The 20,665-nt window shown below is 45.0% G+C and overlaps 1 long non-coding RNA gene across 2 annotated transcripts in view; it reads left to right on the top strand.

Moving 5' to 3' along the window:
- Positions 1-20,665, top strand: part of LOC308550650 — a 42,763-nt gene that overhangs the window by 1,478 nt on the left and 20,620 nt on the right. For both annotated transcript variants that reach the window (XR_013997939.1, XR_013997940.1), the window contains exon 2: positions 1,655-1,816. This is a non-coding gene — a long non-coding RNA (uncharacterized lncRNA). The remainder of the gene's footprint in view (positions 1-1,654; positions 1,817-20,665) is intronic.

The following is a 20,665-nucleotide window of genomic DNA, read 5'->3' as shown; positions in this document are numbered from 1 at the left end:
TTTCATTTGCCCAGGTTCACACTGCTAAGAAGCATTGGAACCAGGATTGAGCCCAGGAGGTCAGGCTGCAGACCCGTTCCCTTCTGCCTCTCCCAGTTTCTTTTGGAAGACAGTCCCCTTGCCAGATCGGTTCAGTTGGATGTTCTGTTGTGTGACTTGCCAGCTCCTTCCTCCCCTACTTCTTCGAAATCTTCCACCTTCAGAATTGGGCCTCCCTCTAATGGGCAGTGTCAGGTCCTTTCTAACTGACTTCCCAGACCTGGGCCCCATGCTGGCATGCCACCTGGGAACCATCTAGCTCTCTTGTTTTGTTCCTTCTTTGATTGTGGACCCCTGTGGAGTGATGCCCCCTTAATAAACATACACCGTGGGTAGCTTACATAAAACAGCTTTCTTTTCCCATGCTTACACCCCACACAAGGACCTCTTCAGAAAAGGCCCTTATCTGCCACATTGAAACTCTATTCTCCATCACACATGACAGCCATGACTTCTTTTGCCATTTCTATTCCGTGTCTTTAGTCATCACTCTTTAAAGCTAGACTAGCTTTGCCCCAGATTAAAAGCACCTGACACCTGGCAGACCACATGCTATGCCCTCCACAGTTCCTTCTCCAGCTAAGCGATCTGCCAGTGAAGGGAGAGGAGATCCCTCCCTCCCCCAATCCTGCTGGCTCCTATTACTGCTGTTTCTTTACCGGTGAAAATGAAGAGCAGAGCCCTTAGCCTTGGCTCACTTAGTGGAAAAGCCTCTGCATGTGCTCTGAGTACTTCTAGTCCCATTTCATTGTGTCCAAGAGAATATTTCTGGAAGTCTACAAGGATCTGTTTACACTGGTCATCTCCAAGGAGACCTCAGAGGAAGGTGGAAAATAGCAGTGGGTCTAAGAGCGCTTTTCACTTTATACCCCTTTGTGACACTTGAATTTTGAACTATGTGAATATATTACCGTTTTTTAATGAAAGGGGGAAAAACTAACTCAAATAATCTGCTGAACTGAAAGCTGACAGTATTGGAGAGGAAGGTAACTTTTTTTCACTTTTTAATCGTCTGTGTCAACTGCATTTGTCACAATAAACACCTTGAACTTTTTTTTTTTTTCTGTACAAAATAAAGGTCACGCAACACTGAGTACTTCCAGGGATGTGACTGGCACCTGAAATGTCCCTGCTTGATGATAAGGATTCCTGGTACATACAGTGGGGGAGCACTTTCCATTCCCCACGTGACATGGCCTCACATGCTGCAAAACAGGGCTTCCCACCTGCTCCCTGCTTCCCGGCAGCTCCCCAGCTCTGTCCCCTGTTGATGCCCTCCTGTCCTCCGTAGTAATTAAAGACGAGGCAGAGATGCCAGTGGGTCTATTTTTCTCCTTTCCCTTCCTTTGTGTCCACTTTGCCTGAGGTGTCTCCCTCAGAGAGTCAACCCAGCTCATCATAGAGGCTCAGCGAAAACCCAGGATGACCTTGACTCAAGTCAGAGACACATTTTCAAATACAGGCCTTCACAGATCCCTGCAGCTCTGCTCCTGCTCTTTGCAGCTTCGCTTGCTGCTCATACTCTGCATGACTTAACACACAGGCTGTCTGATTTCTGCGTATGCCCTGCTCCTTCACAAGTGGCAATCTTTCTTTCTTTCTTTCTTTTTCCCAGGTTACATCACAAACAGGATTGAAGCTCCTTTGATACACAAAATGTTATCTCCAAGCACAGTGATGGAATCGGGGGATACTGCATGGACTGGGGTCCCTGTTCTCATGGAGCTTACATTCTAATGCGGCAGAAGTCAGAAGTCCACAAATTAAAAAATACCAGGTAGTGATAAGTGTTATGATGATGGGAGCCTAATTTCAGTTGAATGGTCAGGGAAGGCCTCTCTGAGGAAGTGACATTTAAGTTCAAGCAGGAAGGACACAAAGGAGGCAGCTCTGTGTGTATCTGCACACAGTTTCAAGAGAAGATGGCAGATGGTATGCATGCAGCTAATTTTGCTCCATTCCCAAACTGCACTAAACATAGATTTTCTTTCTTTTTTTTTAAGTCATAAACTCAGAAGGAAATGTTAACTTAAATCCCTATATAATTTGAAGTTTGATTTTCTTAGAGTAGTGGTAAATAATCATTTTTGCATTATCCAAGCCTTTGAGTTCTAATGTAATCTTTAGACATCGCAGAAAAATGTTCATTCCACGTATACAGTCTTCATATAATTTTGGAAGTTCACAGACCCCTTGCAAGCCATTTAAGCACTTCAAGGTAGGAGTGCATCTTTTCTCATGTTTGGCCTTAGCACCTGAACTCAGATTTCCATTTTGAAGCCAGACTGTTTTCAACTAGAATACCTTTCATTGGAAATGCTCTTTCCGTTTTCCTCAGAAACTAATTTTGTTTAATTTCAAAAGGAGTTGTAAGGGAACTTGTGCTTCCCAGCCAAGATGTAGTATCAGGAACGAGATTTACAAGTCCACATGAAACAAAGCAAAAACAGACCAAATGCAAGAAACAAGGGTTTTTAAGACATGAGACGTGAGGTAATGACTGTGATTCTTGAGTACAGGAAACAAATGAGGTAAACACTGCTGTTACCCCAGCTTACTTCCTGGACTGTGTTTCCAAGCTTCAGTTTTGTTTTGTTGTTTTGGTCTGGGGTTTTTTTTGGGGGGGAGGGGGTGTTGTAACTCAGGCAAAGTCTAGCAATCTCCCTGAATTGAGGAGATGGAACTGGGAGTCTAGAGAAGGCAAGGTGGCTGGAGATAGCAGGGCAGAGTACCAGAGAGAAGAGAACATGAGCCATTGAAGAAAAAATTAAGATCTTGACTTCATAAATATTTAAAAGTCTCTTCTTGCCCTGCCGGCATGGCTCAGCAGTTGAGCATCAACCTATGATCCCAGAGATCTCGGTGTGATTCGTGGTCAGGGCACATGCCCGGTTGTGGGCTCGATCCCTGGTGGGGGGCGTGCAGGAGGCAGCCAATCAATGACTCTCTCATCATTGATGTTTCTCTCTCTCTCTCTCCCTCTCCCTTCCTTTCTCTGAAATCAATAGACTTTTTTTTTTAAATGTCTCTTCTTTGAAATTGTTAAGAAAAAACAAGCCACAGATTGAGACAAAATATTTGCAAACCACACATCTGACACAGGACTTGTATCCAGAATATGTAATGAACTCCGAACATTCAATAATAATAAACAACTCAGGGTTTTTTTTAATGGGCAAAAATTTCAGAGGCAGTTCACTAAGGAAAATATACAGATGGCACATAAGCACATGAAAAGATGCTCAATATCATTAGTCATTGGGGAAATCCAAATTAAAACCGTAGCTGGGTATCACCACACACATCTAGAAAGTTCAGAATGAAAAGAACCCTGCTAGGTGGTGAGGATATGAAGCAACTAAAACTCTCACTCACACTTTGTTGATGAAAATACAAAATGGTATGGCCACTTGGAAAAGTTTGGTAGTTTCTGGTACACTTAAACATTCTTAGGCTATGACTCTGCTCCTAGGAATTTACCCAAGTGGTTCATCTATAAATTGGAATACTACACAACAGTTTTTAACAAATGAGCTATTGATATATGCAACATGGATGAATCTCGAAAATAATTTTGCTTGAGTGATAGAAGCCAGACAAAAAAGTACATAATTTTATTATTCCATTTATATAAAATTAAATGACTAATACTTTGGTTGCCTGGGAAGGGGGGAAAGGTAGTGATTTCAAAGGGCATGGGGAAACTTTCAAAACTAATGAATATAGCCTGGCCGGTGTGTCTCACTGGTTTGAGCGTCGACCTATGAACCAGGAGGTCACCGGTTTGATTCCCGGTCAGGGCACATGCCCGGGTTGCAGGCTCAATCCCCAGTGGGGACATGCAGGAGGCAGCCGCTCAATGACTCTCTCATCATTGATGTTTCTATCCCTCTCTCCCTCTCCCTTCCTCTCTCTCTAAAAAAGTAATGAATATGTCCGTTATCTTTACTGTGCTATGGTTTCACAGATGTAAATGCATGTCAAAACATATCAAATTCTACATTTTAAATATGTGCAACCTAGCATGTGTCAATTATGCCTAATAAGCCTGTTTAAAAATTGCATGAGTTTCTTGTTTGCTTGTTTTGTGATGGAGCATCCTGTGACAATGGTAGTGCTCTTAAACCATTTGTTCCTATTTCATTTATTTTGTTCAGCAACATGTATTTTATCCTTTGATTTAATAAAAAATTTTTAAATAGTTAGCATGATTCAAAATTCAAAGGGTGTACAGCAAAAAAAAACCTCTCACACCCATTCAGCACCCCTCTCTGAAAGCAGTTAATGTAGTTTTCCAAGTGTACTTCCAGAGACATTCCAGGTTTTATTATAAGAAACACTACTAAGATGAATTTTGAGTGTGCTTGTATTTTATCTGTTGGTTGAAAGATTGCAGAATCAAGGCATGTTCATTATCAGACACACTGGTCTAGTTCTTTTAAAGCCATGTCATCAGGACACCTGCTCCCCTAAAAATCTGACCGTCTGTCTCGTGTTTCCCTCATACTGACTACTCATCTCTTGTAGCTCTTATTAGTACTTGCACATCTCCTAGTAGGTGCCAGTTCATACAAACTGTTCTTTTCTCTCTTTCAAAGTGATTGTGTCCCTTCCTTGGAATTTTTATGACTTAATGACTATGTTATCCAGTATTCAGTTGGCTCTTATCATAAGTTAATATTTGTTGGTATATAGATCACATGTCCCTAAGTAGACTCCACGTGGCTTTACTGGAGGCAGAGACTTTGACTTAGACTTTGCTCACCACTGCACAGTTATCAATGTTCAAATAACAGCTGGTTGAAGATTTGCTGCATTAAAACTACCCAACATTTCAACAATAAAGATAAATTTTTTAAAAACCTACCCAACAGGCCATCAGAATGCCCTCCAACTGTAAATCAAATTCCATTGAGTAGATTAGAAGAACTTGATATGGAATGAGCTTCGACATGATGTAGCCAAAGTAATTCATCATAACTTAATGTACTTTTAATATAAATATAGGTTTCTATTTATTACAACTCCTTAAAAGTAGGACACACCCTGTATGCTGGTGGTCAAAAATAGATCTTGCCCCTGGCACTCTGATAGAGTCTCTGGCATGCTGGCATGCTATGCAATAGTCCCTAACTAGCCAACCAGAATACAGAATTCTCAGTATCTCCATCCTGAGAACTCCTTGGTATTTCACTTGAGTTCTTACCATTTTAGTGTGCAGTAGAATGATTCCTTTATGTGTTTTTTTCTCCTTACTAGGTTGGGTAGAAACAGTATAGTCACAAGCAAAGCCCAAGGCCTTGGCATCATCAGCTTTGGGACCCAACCTGCACTTGGCCATCCCCTCCTGAACTTCCTCTACAGTTAAAAGTGATGGCTCTCATCTTTTCTGGTTTTCTCTGCTCTGAGATTCCTCCTTCATTTCCTGATGGCCGTAGTCGCCCTGGGACGTATGTCCTCTGGTTGCTAGACCAGAAAGATGGCAGCGTTCTACTAGATTTGAAGACACCTTATGCCACACAGTGACTATAGCCTTTACTCAGGCCAACCTCCACCCCCAAAGGAAACTCACCTTGAGTCACTTTCTTTCTCCAAATTTTTTTTTAAATATGTCTTTATTGATTTCAGAGAGAGGAAGGGAGAGGGAGAGGGAGAGAGAGAGACAGAAACATCAATGATGAGAGTCATTGATTGGCTGCTCCCTGCACGCCCCCTGCTGGGGATCAAGCCCGCAACCCGGGTTGCATGTGCCCTGACCGGGAATCGAACCGCCATCTCCTGGATCCTAGGTCAGTGCTCAACCACTGAGCCACGCCGGCCGGGCTCTTCCTCCAAATTTTGACTCCCTTTCAAAATTTCCCTACTTTTGGTCCTCCAGAGACATTGCATAGTTGTCTTTTGCATTTTTTATATCATCGGCAGTTATCTGTGGTGGGGCCAGTCTGTTAGGCACTTACTCTGCCATGGTGGGAGTGGAGCTCCCTCTCAGTTGAATCTTGAGCAGAGAAATTAAAAAGACTGGGAAGCACTGTGATTGATTCATTCCAGAAATAACATTCTCAACAAAGTCCCCAAGCCTCCAAGTTCTTGTCGTTTTGGAATCTGGCCCTCAAGGCTTCCCTTTGGTCATGTGTGCGTCCTCATATTCTTTCAATAAATCTCTCTTCTGAGTTCTCACCAGAGCAGGTTCATGGAGCTCACAATTAAAGATGATGGTCTCGTGCTTATCCGCCCAGTTAGACTTTGGACACTTTGAGGCTAGGCAGGTGCTCTAGCCTTTTACCTTGATGTCAGAGCCCCTCAACCCTTGCTGCTTTCCTTCCCTGGCCTCCAAGGCAGCCCCTACTGAGAATACAACACGAATAGGTGCCAACAATCTTGACCTTGAGACTCTCCCTCTAAGTTGGGTGGCAGGGTTGGCATTTTTTAAATGATCGTGGCTGATACAGAGCATAAGATGATCAAGTATCTAATTGGGGCTAAATAATAAAGACTCCGTGACGTGCAGAAGTGGGAAAGATCAGAGTGGGTAAGGGAATTGCCTGAGGGAGTTTCTTGGAGAAGGGAACTTACCTGAGCTGTAAGGACCTGGATCAGCAGAGGTAGATTCTTTGTAGGGAGTAGCAGGGCTGTTTGCTATCAGTCCTACTACACCATGCTTTTGAAAAGTCATACTTTTTAAAGTTATATGTTGACAGAGCAGCTATTCAAATGGGGATAAGAACAGAAGAAGCATCAATGTAAAGCTAGCCTGAGACAGGGAGATAAAACCATCAAACTGTATGATAGATAATCAGCTTTGCTCCAGAGCTGTGGGAGACAAGCTGTACTTCATATTGAGTGCAGCATTTAACAATTTCCCAAGTAGGGAAATCGGTGTCCGTCACCTGCAGCCTCAGGCTTGGAGGCCAGAGAGCATGTGTGACATCACTGCATTTAAGGGTGAAGTCCATGGCATTAGCCAGCTCCTCCTTTGGACATGGTTTAAAACCCTGGAAAAAACAAAGACAAGGGCAGAACTCTAGGAGCTAATATTTTCCAGTGTGCTCAGAAATGAGATAAGTCAAGGAAAGAACGGCAGTGCTACAGGGCAGATTGTTGCTCAGGGAGGAGACACAGGAGGCAAGGGGAAGCCTGAAGGTTGGAAGGAAAAACTGCAAGGTTGGGTAAGAATTAAACTCAGCAGGCAAGGTTTTACTACAGGGCTGCAATGTTAACCCTTTCTTCCCCAGAAGTCTCCAGTTCAGTCTATTTATTTAAATTAATAATAGGAAAGGGATTTGCTTTAGCACCATTAACTTTCTACCCCACTGTTATATAACATAAAACTTAGGAAAGAAAGCTACTTAAGGGGCCCTTTAACCCTTCCTTTTCCTCCATCTCGTCGAACAAATGAAGAGCTCTCATGTTCTGTCTGTTCAGGTATTTCCTTGTAAATATTACAGATACAGACCACGAGTGTGGTCCTGGTGAACATGATCTGCAGCTGAATGTATCTCTAAAGAGGAAGTAGGAGAGTGCCTTGGAGACCAGAAAGACCTGTTTGCTGTTGGTTGCTGACAGCAGAGGGTAGGGATTTAAATACCTGAGGAGGAAGTAGAATAGAAGTTGGGGGTGGGGGTGAGCAGCTTCCCAGTAGGGCTGAGAGTGTGGCGCTGAGAATCAGCAGCTCTGGGCCCAGGAGGAAAAGCTTTAGAAGGAACGCTAGCATGAAGCGTCAGAAGGGCACACACACCGAGCTGGTGGGATTTATAACAGTGCTGAGGATGCAAGTGTGTCCCCCTGGCTCCGTAAGGAGAAAGTGCTACCATGATTGGGAAGAACCTAGGGTCACTCCAAAGGCTCAATCTAAGGAGATGTTGTCTCCCATCTGTAAGGACATGCATTTGATTCATGGGGAGAGGGAAGGTATGAATGGCCCTCACATTTATATCGTGCCTCGCAGTAACTTAATAAGTGAGATGAAAAAGGAAACTCTCTGAGACCTTTGTCATAAAAGATTATCAAAAACCCCAAAGGTTGCCCAGCCTGCTGTGGCTCAGCAGTTGAGCATCGACCTAGGATCCAGGAGATCACGGTTCGATTCCCAGTCAGGGCACATGCCCAGGTTGCGGGCTCGATCCCCGGTGGGAGGCGTGCAGGAGGCAGCTGATCAATGACTCTCTCATCATTGATGTTTCTCTCCCTCTCCTTTCCTCTCTCTGAAATCAATAAAGATATATATATTTTTTTATTTACAAGAAAAGTAATATATACTTCCACGTTGTGTTAGTTTCCCAGGGCTGCTCTAACAAGGCACCACATACCAGGCGACTTAACAACAAAAATTTATTCTCTCACAGTTGTGCAGTTTAGAAGTTTGATATCAAGATGTTGGCAGGGTTGGTTCCTTGTGAGGACTGTCAGGAAGAATCTGAAGCAATGGACAGAATCATTGCTTCTCTCCTAACTTCTGGTCGTTGCTGGCAGTGTTTGGTGTTTCTTGGCTAAAAGAAGCATCACCCTGCTCTCTGTCATCATCTTTGCATGGCTTTCTCCCTGTGTGCAGTGTCTGTGTCCAAGTTTCCTCTTTTTATAAGGACACCAGTCATATTGGGTTAGAGGCCCACCCTACTCCAGTATGACCTCATCTTAACTAATTACATCTGCAACAGCCCTGTTTCCAAATAAGATCACATTCTGAGGGACTGGGTTAGGATTTCAACATGTGAATTTAGGGGGGAACACAATCCCACCCATAACACTTGTAAGTACATTTATCTTAACAAGTAACTACGTGGCATTGCGTGGGAGATCTCCCTTCTCTGGACCGCAGACTTTTCATTTCTTAGGAAGGGCGATTGTGGCTGCTCTTACTTCCAAGGCTGTGGGTCTCCAAGAGACCACGGGTTGGCTTGTCCTACTGCGTAGGCTGAGAGGGAAGCAGGTCCAGTTTTACTCTTGCTGTTCAGACAAGCATCGGGAGCAGAAGTGTCCCCTTACTCTACCATCAGTGCTGTTGATGGGAAGTCCTTGGTTCTCACTGCAATCCCTGATCCTCGCTCACGGGCTCTGCTTCTTTGCCATCTCAGCAGCAGCTGCCCAAGTGGTTGCATCCCCTTTGCCAGGATATCATAGCTCCCTCCTCTCTTCCTGCTAGTTGCCATTGCAGGTACGCACAGCTGGCTCCATCGTCTTCCCCTGATTTAGGGGCACCCTGGCCAACTAATGCCTCCAGCCTCCCTTTGCCAGGCCCTTATTTTTCCAGGACTAATAGGGACGGAGCTGATGTTTTAGCCCAGGCCTCCAAAAACACCCCAGCCCGTGGGTGTTCAACTGTACACTCAACAGCTCCTCTTACCACATGACCTGTTAGACCTGAAACTCCAGTAAGCATATTGTCAAAGCCATGCATGACGTAGTCCTAATTCCTAGAATGGAATTCACTGCAGTCCAACTTTTGGAGCACTTGATTTGTGTAGCCAGTGAACCAGCCACAAAAACATGCTGGCAATGACTGCTCACAAACAAATACTATCAAAACCTTATATTTAATAAAAACTTAGTAGACTGCACACTCAGACAAGCTTTCAGGATCCTGGAAGCATGGGCTGAGAGGGACAGTGAAATGAAAAGAAGACTAGGTGCTTCCCCGGATATGTGATATAGGAAAGAAACTCAATCCCATGAGAAGATCAATGTGAAGGTTAATTTCGTGTGTCAGCTTGGCTAGGTTATGGTGCCCGGTTGTTTGGTCAAACACTAGTCTAGATGTTGAAGGTAGTTTGTAGATGTGATAAACATTTACAGTTAACTTTAAATAAAGAAGGTTATTCTCAATAATGCCTCACCAAGTCAGGGGAAGCTCCAAAGAAGAAATACAGTGACTGACCGATAAGCACATGAAAGTATGTTCAACATCACTAGCCATTAGAGAAGAGCACACGACTATAGTCCCAGACTCTCCTAGGCGACTAGTCATTCCAAACCCGCTTCAGTCACGTGATCCCCAAAACGACTGTGTCCTTTCACTGTGGGGAAGGCCAGTCAGGGATTCCATGGAAATCGCCTCTGGGCCACAGCTGCGTCCAAGCCCCCTAACTTCCAGCCTCAAGCCTCACACTTTGTCCTTGTCATGGCCTGCCTCTGTCCTAGCCCGTCTCTGGATCTTATTAAAAGTGAAAATATTGTCCTCTTAACTGGCTAAGGGGAAAATGAGACAAAACCACCATCATAAAGCAAATAACTGATTTTTAATTATCTTTAACTGTGGTAAAATACGCATAAAATTTACCATCCTAACCAGTTTTACATGTACAGTTCGGTGCAACCATTACCACCATCCATCTCCAGATCATCTTTCAGGGCTGGAACTGTACCCCCTTAAACAACTCCCCATCTGTCTGAATTTGACTAGTCGCTGTGCCTCCCATAAGTGGAATCATAAGGTACTTGTCTTTGTATTTGGCTTGGTTCACTTAGCATAATATCCTCAGGGGAAGATTAAAAACAAAGGAGTAGAATATTTAAGCCAGGTTTTTAAAAAGCCTCAAACATCAGTGGCTTAGAGAGATGAAGTAATACATGGAAAGGAAATCTAGAAAAATGTTCATTGTAGAATCTGAGTGGTAAACAGGTGAGTGTTCACTGCCTAATTCTTTCTACTTTTCTGTATGTTTGGGAATTTTCACATTAAAATATGGGGGGAAATCAGTGACTTGCTATTTGCCACTTTCAAGCAATTTTGGTTATAAGAGGGCTGGAACAATGGCCTCAGTATAAAAAAGGTTTCTCTTCCATCCCAGCAGAGTGCATTTGGGGGGAGAGAGGGGTCTCAGTGTTGGCATCTCTCTTGGGAGGGATTTCATTAGGGGCCCAGGCAGGAGCCAGGGCCGGTGGTCAAGCGAGGCGGGTTCAGACAAAGCCAGGCAGAGGCAGACATTCAGCTGTCAGGTTTTCTACAAGGAACCACTAGCTTCACTAAGAGCATTGAGAATATGAGAACTGAGCTGAATTAAGTTGCCCAGATCTTTTCCCAAGAGAAACAGCCATAGGTAGGTAACCTTGGAGAACCCCTCCAGTGCGTTTCCTATCTGTGGTCTGCAGTGCCCTGAACTATAAGCAGCGCTTCCAGCTGCATGAGTCAGAACCAGCCCAGCCCCTGAGACTGCAGGTCCCTCGGGAAAGATGACAGCCGCATATTTGCCCAGGTGTATTTGGAAAAGCTTGCGGTGTGTTTCTATTGCTGAAGATACCAGACTTCAGCTACCCTGTGGATGCTTTTTTTTTTTTTTTTTTTTTTAAGCTGTTTTCCACGTAGCCATATGAATTCTCTTCTGACTGCAGCCCTATGGAGGAAACGCCTGCAGTAATCTATGCCTTGCTGGCCTGCCATAAACTCTGCTCCCTCCCTCCCCCACACCGGTGACATAAGAGATCTCAGAGGGGCCTACCCAAAGCTGCAGCAAAACACACGCAGATTCATTATGATGCCTTGTCAGAGCTCCTGGTTTGAAACAGCCTAATCAGACATCGTAGGGGATGGTTAGATAAATTATGACTCAGCCCTACACCAGAAATGCATGCAGCCCCTTTAGAAAGCAAGAGAGTGCTTTAGGTATTGACAAGGGATAATTTCCAGGCTACATGGTGGGTGCCCATTTGTGTGGTTAAAAATACATATCTCTCCGGTTATATATGCAAGAATATCTTTGCATCTTTGGCTGGAAGTACAGAGATTGTCTCAGGGGATGGAGACTGGGGCAGGGGTAAGATGAAAGAATCATAATCACTAGATAAAATATGCTTTTTGTGTTATTTGACTTACGTGTGTATTTTCTATCAAAAAATTACTTACCTAGAAAAAGTAGAAATAAAACCAGACTCTCAAAGCAACAGCAGCAGAACCATAGTGTTCGGGCTGCCCAAGCTCCCTCTCTTGACTGACATGAGAGTCCCAGGTACTTAATTCAACATTGGACCTGGAGGGTTGGAGACCAGCTGACATCAGATATTAAGGACCTGCTGGGGAGACCCCACCAGCTTTCTGCAGTATCTGTTCTGGGAGCCCCACCACTGGTGCCCCAGAGCAGGTTCCCTTGGGCATTAACAGCCCTAATTTCAGATTTCCAGGCGCCTGGTTTAGTAAGAGGGAAGGAAAAGAAGGAAGGAAACATGGCACAGGTTAGAGTTTGGAGTAGATGGTATGGCCACATCAGGTCAGTGTGGGTGTTTCCAGGGGGCCCTTTGGCAACATTCTCTGGGGGTTAGCAAGCTGTGACCTCACACTCCCTAGGACTCTGATACCTGGGGACAGTGGGCCCTAGATTTTGATGACAAGCTGCCTGGGCTTCCCATCCTGGCTCCACCATTGACTGGCTATGGGTGGGACTTGGGTCATGATAAATTTCCTAAGCCTCAGTCTTTTTCATTCAAAAAGTAGGAGCGAAGGTGGGTATGGGGAGGGAATACTGCTACTAATGATGTCATAAAGTTGTTGCTAAAATCAGGCTTTCAGTAAATGTTGCCTAGCTTAGTGAGATCATGGATTCTGGAGCCAGACTGCCTGCATTTAAATCGTAGCTGTACCATTTTACTAGTTTTGAGACTCTGGGAAGGTGGTTTAATCTCTGTGCCTCAGTCTATTCATCTGTTAAATGGGCATAATAAGAGTACCTATATCATAGGGCTTTTATGAGCTATAAATAAGTTAACACGTGTAAAATGCTTAGAATTGTGCCGTGTGTATAGCAATATTTGAGCTGGATAAGGTCTTCACCAAACTTTTTATGTTTAATAATGAACTGTGGTCTAGAAAGGGACTTGCCCAAGGAGACACTATTGATTAGTGGCAGAGTCAGGAGTTAAAACCCAGCCTACCAACTCCCATTCTAGAATGTTTTCCACTGGTTACTTTAGACCAAAATGTTTTGTTCCATTTTGGTATAAAATCAGATAGAAGTGCCAGGCCGGCGTGGCTCAGTGGTTGAGCATTGAGCTCTGGACCAGGAGGTCACCTGTTCAATTCCCGGTCAGGGCACATGCCCGGGTTGTGGGCTCGATCCCCAGTAGGGGGCGTGCAGGAGGCAGCCGATCAATGATTTTCTCTCATCATTGATGTTTCTGTCTCTCTCCTCCTCTCCCTTCCTCTCTCTGAAATCAATAAAAAACATATAAAATAAAATTAGAAAGAAGTGAGCAAAAACCTATTTGGAATCAAAGAAAATGATATTGGGTTCAAATGAAGTTGTGTGGCCACAGCCAAGCTTCTTCAGCTCTTGAAGCGCGCTCTTCCTCAGGACTAGTATGTACCTGGTAGTAGTGATGTGGTAACTGATCTTCTATGTGTAAGACACCTGGCACGAAGTGTTTCTCAGTAAACAGTAATATTAATACCAATTAATAACAGGCGATGGTGTAGTAGCATCCCACATCTTAGGATAGACAGCTTTTATCCCTCAGTCTTCCAGGGCTTGTAAACTGACTTGATAATTCTCAGTGTGGATAATTATTAACTATACACTCATTTTGGTAGCAATTATTTTAAAAACAAATTGGAAATGTCAGGGGCAGGGATGAGACAGTGTTATGACACATGCCTGTGAAATATCACAGTAAATAAGGTTGTTTTATTTTCTAAGTTGGGTAGTAATATTTCTGATCAAAAGTAGGTGTGGCATCATCAGGAAAATGCAAATCAACACCACAATGAGAAGCAACTCCATGCCCACTTAAAGGGCCAGGACTTGAAAGACTTGATGCTAGATATCAAGTGTTAGTAAGGATGAGGCTTCTAGAACCCTCTTGCACTGCTGCTCAGAGTGCAGATGGTTAGATCGCTTTGGAAAATAGTTTGGTAGTTCCTTATAAAGTTAACTGTAATCTTACCATGCTAGTGATCTATTACTGTGGAACAAATTCCCCCCAAATTTAGTAGCTTAAAATAGCATTAATCTTTATTTGTTAACCTCTTATGGTTTCTATGGGTCAGAAATTGAGACAGGGCACATTTGCTCTACCTCATCTGGGCACAGCTGGAAGACTGAAGGCTGGGATGACAGCTCCTGAGGGCTGGTTCACTTACATGTGTAGTGAATGATGTTGGTGTTGGCTGCGGGCTATTGTCTGGAATCCTCACACACGGTTCTCCATGTGGCCTGGGTTCCCAGGGCAAGCCTCCCAAGAGAGGAGAGGGAGAAAAGAAAAGGAGGAGATGGAAAGAGAGAGAGAGAGATCCCTGAAAGCAGCAATCATATCCATTTTTAAACCATCATAACATCTTCAGCCTGGTAAACAACCTTGTCATTTAACAAGTGAATTTTCTAAAATGGGTGTGTTAGCCTGTGTGACGGTTAACTTTATGCGTCCATTTGGCAGGGCCACAGTGCACAGATATATGGGTAAGCATTATTCTGAACATTTTGTAAGGGTATTTTGAGATTAGATTAACCTTTCAATTACCAAACTTTGAGTAAAGCAGATTGCCCTCCATAGTATTGGGTGGGCCTCATCCAGTCAGTTGAAGGGTTGAATAGTACCAAGAATGACCTCCCCTGAGCGAGAGGGAATTCTGCCACACATGACCTTCAGAATTCATGCACCAGTCTCTCATTCACTCTGAAGATTTTGGGTTTGACAGCCTCCATAATCAACTGAGCCAACTCCTTAAAATAATTCTATCTGTTCGCCCATCCACCCATCCACCCATCTATCCATCCTACTGGGTTCTCTAGAGAACCCTGACTCACAGAGCCTGGTTTTCTAGTATTAGTCAAGCCATGGACTTCTTGTCCAGAAGTTTTTGCCCTTGATTCATAACTTCAAACAGGCTTTTCATGTGAATGATTTCCTGTGCTACTTCCTTATAGTAGACAGCGTGCCCCTAATATACAGCATTTACATAGCGGCTGTGAGGCCTTGTAGCAAGGTGGCAGTTCTCTGCGGTTTCCCGAGGAGGAGGTGAACAGGAGCCATTACATGGCTCATCAGTAATCTGTTGCAAAGAAGCTGTGCCCACCAGAGCAGAAGTAAACCTTTCATTACTGGAAAATGTGAATCAACTCAGGTGAAACAGCGTTCTGTCAGCTTATAAAACTTAATTATGTTTTTAACTCCATAAATTTGTCCAACTAAAGATGTTTGAAAATACCCAACTTCCAACTTGACCCAACAGAAAATTATAAGAGAGCAATGTGTTAAGAAGTGATCTGAATTTCTTAATTGTGTCTTCCAGTGAGGATGTGTGCTTTCAATTTTTGTGTCAACGCTGCATCAAAGCTGCTCAGTTTCTTCTTATAGAACAAATCCCGGAAAATTCTAAATTTTCCCCAAAAGGAGAAATGGCGGGGAGGGGGGTGTCTGAATGTGGCTTAGGTTTTTCGCCCTTGTGGAGTTAGGAAAAACACTTCAGCCCGAGGACAAAAGCTCCCTTGTTTAAACGCCTGCCCAGCTGCACTTCAACTAAATATATCCTGGGCAGTGTTTTCACTTCTCCACCCCTCTCCTGGAGCCAATCACACGGTGACAAACAGCTCAGAGGCCCCTGGGGACTGGCCCTGCAGAGGCACTGCCTTCCTTACAGGATTTCACCTTCGTCTCCAGCACAGGCCTGCTCTGCTCTGCCGGACTTCCCCCAGAGGCTGCAGGGAGCCTCAGCTGGGAAAGGGGGCCTTCACGGGTTAACTCGGCAGCCTCTGCCTGGAATTCATGCACCACCTGGGCCTGCAGCATGAATGACTCATTGTTTCCCCTCTGAACAGTCTGAGGAGTGCTTCTTGGTGTCAATAACAGAGGCAAAGTAAAATTGTTCTTCCCCTTTCAACATGACCAATTTTTGAACACTGAATATAGAACTGGAAATCTGGGGAGTGTGTTGCTTCTGCGGCAACTGGAGCCAAGGTTACTGGGCTAAGTTGGTCTGTGGGGACAAAGGATTTAAATTTACTGTCTGCAAACAGAAAGAGGCCTAAAGCCAGGGGTCCTTTCAGTCACAGCTGTGTGCCTGTCCTATAAAACGAAGCAAACTTAGCTGAACCCCTATGCTGCCTAAACCTGTGGTTGGCCTGGATATGATCCTAGATTTTGTTACGATTTGTAGAAATGGAAATTTGGCTGATCATTTCCCACAGCTAAATGTAAGACATGTATGCATTGCAGTCTGTATGTATCTTCCATACTCCTGTTTCTAGCGCAGCTATTAGCCCTGGCCAGTATGGCTGAGTGGTTAGAGCCTTCATCCAAGGACTGAAGGGTCCTGGGTTTGATTCCAGCCAAGGGCACGTACCTCAGTTGCAGGCTTAATCCCGGGCCCCAGTCGGGGCATATGCAGGAGGCCACCATCGATGTGTCTCTCTCACATCAATGTTTCTCTCTCTCTCCCTTCCACTCTCTCTGAAAAGCAGTGGAAAAAATATCCTCAGGTGAGGATTATAAAAACAAAAAACAATGTGTTTCATAAATGTATCTCAAAGCTTGAGAGCCAGATGACACATTTTCCTGTCTGCACGTGTGTCATATGCAACACATGTTTAACTCATGTTTCTTTGGCCTCCTTCTATTTACCTACGTTTTTAGGTGTTTAAAGGAAAATATTGCAAAAGGAATATGTGGAAAAAATAAATAAATTGGAAAGGAAAAAGGCCTGTGTAGACTGAGGACCTAGGCCGTAACTCGAATGGGGGTGGCACACAGCAGAGTGTTATCAGATTAAGTGACAGCCCTGAATTTTCTCATCAGAAGAGCCACCTTCCCCTCATCCCCGCTGTGTCTTTTCATCAAAATACAGGTCTCAGGACTCTGGTTCTGCTTTAGGTTCTTTCTAGTGGGTGGTGAGTTCACTCTGCTTTTCTCAAGTCCAAAGTAAATGCAATTTGCACGGCTGTTTTTTCTCCCAGTGTACAGAACTCTTCCACCCTGAGTTCAATGAACGTAAAATTCTCTGACACCTTTCCCCTTGATAAGCCTGTTGTATGCCCTTCACGTGTTTGTCAGTGGGCCTAAAAGGCAAACTGGGGGTTCTGAGGGGAAGGGTATGTCAGAATCAACTAGGAGGCTTTTCCTAACTGATCCCACCCCAATCACAGTTCTGCACTTTGGAAAGGACTAATGTGGCCTGGCAAAACAGTAACGATTTAAAATCCCAGGCAAGAAGGGGACAGATGACGTGAGTTATATGTGATGATGTCATGGCATGTTTGGAGCAGAAAGGAACACTTGGCCTTGACTCCGTGTTATCACTCCACACTCAGTGGTGCCATTAAAGGACACTGAACACCCAAGGTGTTTAGAAAGATTCTCTGTTCCACTAAACCAGATAGGATACGTGTTCAACCAATGTAGCTCTAAGCTACCAGATTTTAGAAGGAAATAACTTAAAATCCCTCCTTGAAACAAAAGTTCTATTAAGTAAATCTCTGGAATTAAAAACTATGTAGCCCAGCCAGCATGGCTCAGCAGTTGAGCATAGACCTGGGATCCAGGAGATCGCAATTTGATTCCTGGTCAGGGCACATGCCCAGGTTGCGGGCTCGATCCCCAGTGGGAGGCCTGTAGGAGGCAGCCGATCAATGACTCTCTCATCATGGAAGTTTCTCTCTCTCCCTCTCCCTTCCTCTTTGAAACCAATAAAGATATATTATTTAAAAAACCACAAAAAAGAAGGGCTCACCAAGAATAACAGGAATTATTCTTGAAAGGTGCTTTAGCCTTGCTTTCTCTCCTTCAGTACTGAGAGCTATCTGACTCCAAGTAAAACAGCGCACTCAATATAATCACACCTCATACATACTTAGTCTCAATGGGAAGCAGTAGGGAGTAGCAGAGTCTGCAGTGAAGTGAGAGGTCCTATCCCATGTAAGTGGCCCATCTCTGCATCAGGCACCTGCTGCCAGGTGGAAACAGGTGGGGTGGGGGGCATGTCTTAATTTTTCAAGAGAAGTCAATGACCCCGATTTTTATGTAAATCCAGATTTTAAAAAGGGACCTGATATTTAAAACAATTTTTTTTAAAAAGCCAAACAAAATAGGTTGGTGAACTGGATGAGGCCTGTAGATCACCAGTTTGAGATCTCAGATCTGCTCATCTAGAGACCCCGATGTAAGGTGCTGGGAACACAAAGATTTTTTTAACCTTTGCTCTCAAGAAATTTATGAACTAGTACTTTAAACATGAGTTGTGAGTGTCGTAATAGGGGAAATGACCAAGTGGCCTGGAAGCCCAGGGAAAACCAAATCAGAATGAGGCGGGTGATAAGGGAGAAAGGTCAGGGAAGGATCTAGAAGGAAAGTTTAGCTGAGCTGTCTAGCTAGTTGAGCCAAGCAAGTAAAAACTAGAGGAAGGTGGTCCAGGCTGAATCACAGAGGCCACCAGCAGGCCAAGCCTTTTGTCAAAGAAGCTAAGGTGTTTGACAGTCAGGAGGACAGTGGAAGGAAGAGGTCCTCCCTGCCAGGCATCTCCAAGGCTGTGCAATGAAAAGGGAGGAAGGAAGATTGAAGACTGAACTCAAAAGACCATCAAAGCCAGTGGTCCCTTTGGCAGTTCTGACACATATTCTCACCGTCCGGTGCAGCACGCTGGTTCACTCCGCATCTGCTAGGAATTAGATGTAATTTCAAAGAAACCAGGAAGAATTTGAATCAGAATAGAAAGGGTAACCCTGGGCATTTGGTAATACACTTCTGGCGTCCTACTATTTGGCTGTGGAAAGGGTGGGGGGCCAATGAGGTAAAAATTTAGACGCAAGCGGACTCTGATGAAAGAGCTGGCCTGAGTTGTTTCTGTATCCTGTGTCAGAGTAAACACAAATCTAAATAAACAGATCTCCCCAGTAGGGAAAGGGGGAGACAGCCCCTCCCTTCCTTTCAGCATTTACTTTAGAAAATTTGTGATGTAAATTTCTTCTATGCCCCTTTGAGAAGTATGTAAACCTTTTCAAAACCTAAATAAGCCTCTTAACAGCTTTAGAACCCAGGGATGTCTTTCTCAATGACCTGGGAGCCATCTCTTTGAAATGTCACCACCAAGGAAGATAACATCCCTATTTCCCAGTTTCTCTGGGACAGTAGGACTCTAACTTCGGTTCTAAATTATACACTTTCCTCCTGTTATAAAAATACAAGCTTATCTTTCCTTCAGATAAACTAATTAGCTAACAGATTAACCAGCTACCAATTACCAAGGTGAATTCAGAATGAACTACGTGTGACAAATGGTGCAGCGAGGTCCTCCTACCTGAGGACCGCTTGTTTATCGTGAGAACAGGTATGTAACGGGGTCGGCCTGCTCAGCTATGTGCCTTTGCAGTTTCTCAGGGGATGAGTTGCCTCAGATGCACATCATATTTTGGTTTCATGCCTATTGGATAACAGAACTGTTTTCTTTCTGTTCCACTTTCGTGGAGAGGTCTTTTAGGTTGGCAGTCGATTTTTAGTTATTTCCCCAACGCCTGCCATGAAGGTCGGCTCCGAGTACGCTCAGCACCTAAGGCCGGGGCTGATGCAAACGTGAGGAGTGTGTTCGTAACAAAGCCCAAGGTGCTCCGGGGAGAGGCTCTCACCGCCTCCCGGGAGCGGCGGAGGGGCGCAGGCCCGCGCCCTCGGGGCCGGGCACCTACCGACGCCGGGCCCGACTGCGGGCGTGAACCGCGGCTCCCCCGCCGCTCGCTGCGCTTCTGGCGCTCGCCTAAGGCCCAGGCGCCCCGGTTTCTCCGCCTAGGACGTGGCAGAGAAGGGGGCCTGCGCCCCGCCGCTGGGCGCCAGGCGGAGTGAGAAGCCCCCCCGCCCTGTGTATCAGACAGACAGCCACATGCTGTAGGCAGAGGCACGACCGGGGCACAAAGATGAGGCAAACATAGTGCCTGTGCCCGGAGGAGTTCACAGCCTTACAATAATTAATATGGTACCGTAAGACCAACCTGGGCATAAACCAACCTTTCCAGAAAAAGAAAAGTAGGAAACCCAACAGGTATTTGTCAAGGGCAGAGGACTGCCCGGTGCCATTACCTAACTGCGCTCCACATAATTATATGGTTGATAGTCCAGTTTTAATCTCCAAAGACTTCCTCCGGAGCTATTTAAACAGGAAAAGCCGGAATTCTTATCAAAAGAAGTGAAGGCGTCACCTTTGAAGCCAAAAGCTCTGCCACGGGAAGGCCGAGGCCGTGGCTGGCACACCCTGGGGCACTCCCTGGTGCTTCTCCCGCCCAGACAACCTAACTAAAACCACTTTTGTAAGGTTATGAAGTAAATAAATATTGACACTGGACATTCTTAAAGCCGGCCATACAACTCTGGGCTTTCTGCTGAGCTCAAGGGCGCTCAACCGGCTTTGTTCCTGGCGCTTGGAGACAGGACGGGGGAGCCATCTTGGAAACAAAAGGGCTGCGAGCGCCGGGGGCGGAGGGGGCGGTATCCAGGCAACGAGATGCGCACGCCCGCCGCGCAGCCGCAGTCCGCCAGGCCCTGCAGGCTGGCAGCCGCGTGGGCGGGGCTGGCGAGGGCGGTGGAAAAGTACAGAGGCGCCTCTTAAAGGCGCCGGCACATTTCCTGCGCCGAGCCCCCGCCCTCCTCACCCTGTTAAGCTGAAATGGGAAGCGGTGTCTCCATTTTACCTTCGGAGAGGAAATAAACTTCAGCTCGAAGTCAATTCCCA

The sequence above is a fragment of the Miniopterus schreibersii genome (genome assembly GCF_964146895.1).
Source record: "Miniopterus schreibersii genome assembly, chromosome: 22".
Taxonomy (NCBI): domain Eukaryota; kingdom Metazoa; phylum Chordata; class Mammalia; order Chiroptera; family Miniopteridae; genus Miniopterus; species Miniopterus schreibersii.
Note: the sequence above shows the minus strand (reverse complement) of the source record. Positions and strands in the feature narration are given on the sequence as shown.